Raw genomic sequence first — 1,451 nt, 5'->3', positions numbered from 1 at the left:
TTCACTTTCCCTCTCCCCCCCCTCCCTCTCAGTCTCTCCTTTTCTCTCTCTCCTCTCTATGTATACGTGTGCATGTAAGTAGTGCCACAAGTCCCCACCACCACCTCCCCTTGCGCTCTCAGCCCCAGTTCCTCCCTCTATCACCATTCGTCCCCTAATGATACGCGTCAGATAGCAGGAGGCCGTAAAGGAAAGTGGCTTGGAAACGTTTTGAAAGCAAAATTTCATTTATTCGTTTCATCGGAAATCAATCTGCCGCCCTCCTACGTCACGTCGAGAAATGGAGCAGGGAACCTGAGATTAAAACGCGCCGCAGGTGGGGACTGAACTATGGGGAAGGAATAAAATTCTAGAAGAAGCTCTAGTCTTATCTCTTTTATGGTGTTTTCGTTTCAATTTTTAGAAAGGATGATAGCGCTGTTTAACCTTTTTATCCAGTGTATATATGGTTTGCTCTTTCACTTTCTTTTCTTTGTTATAATGATAATCGGGTTTTTACTCTTCATTACTTACTGTCTTGCAAGTAGCGTGGTACTCTTATTAAGATGTAGTCTCGACGACGTCGTCGTGGTGGATTTTTTAAAAGTTAATTAATTTAGTTATTTATTTATTTATTCATTCCTTCAATCATTTATTTTTTAATTCATTTACTTTTCTCAGACTCGGACAAACTAACGATTTAATTTGTGAACTATCCTCTGGCACGGAGGTGACGTCTCCATGATTAATGAGAGAATAGGCAACTCAAAGCCTTAAAGGGTTTTTCGATAACTCAGAAACTATTGATGCCATGCTGGACTTCAGACTGGACGTCCATGATTCGAATCCCCCCAACTGGGTGTTCTTGAACTTGAGTCTGTTTTGTGGAGTTTTCAAGGCTCGCAGCCCATTTGACCATGTCTTATCGGAGATGGATAATGAATTCGGATGTCCCGCCTCTTAAATAGCCTTACAGTGTTGATTTCAACCTATACACTCACACTCTTTCGCACAGTCTCTCTCTCTCTCTCTCTCTCTCTCTCTCTCTCTCTCTAGCAGGCTAATGACATGGATCTTGCTTACGTTTACTCTCGCAAGGTTTTTTGTTCCCCTCGGCAATCTTGATCGTCGTGTGACCGTTTCCTTCTAGTATTACATGTTCATCATTTGGGAGAGTTTTAATTGCTTTTTACGCCTTAATCGGAGCAGAAGAGGTCTCGTGAAACTGTCAGTGTCACGCTCATCCCCGGCCGATGGATTGGCTCATCGCGTTACTGTTGTGACATGGAGCAGCTGTTTTCTCAGAATGTTTTTCTTTGGACTTTTTTATTTTAGCGTACGTTTGTGTGTGTGTGTGTGTGTGTGTGTGTGTGTGTGTGTGTGTGTGTGTGTTTATCGCTCTTTCACGCACAGTCTGTCAGGAATATATCTCTATATGTTTACATATTTGTCTCTTCCCTATTTCTCTCTGT

General features: G+C 42.4%; 1 protein-coding gene across 1 annotated transcript in view; it reads left to right on the top strand.

The window, feature by feature from the left end:
* Nucleotides 1-1,451, top strand: part of LOC101861643 — a gene marked incomplete at its 5' end in the record, with an annotated part of 110,489 nt that overhangs the window by 86,383 nt on the left and 22,655 nt on the right.

The sequence above is a fragment of the Aplysia californica genome, unplaced genomic scaffold, assembly GCF_000002075.1.
Source record: "Aplysia californica isolate F4 #8 unplaced genomic scaffold, AplCal3.0 scaffold00038, whole genome shotgun sequence".
Classification (NCBI taxonomy): domain Eukaryota; kingdom Metazoa; phylum Mollusca; class Gastropoda; order Aplysiida; family Aplysiidae; genus Aplysia; species Aplysia californica.
Note: the sequence above shows the minus strand (reverse complement) of the source record. Positions and strands in the feature narration are given on the sequence as shown.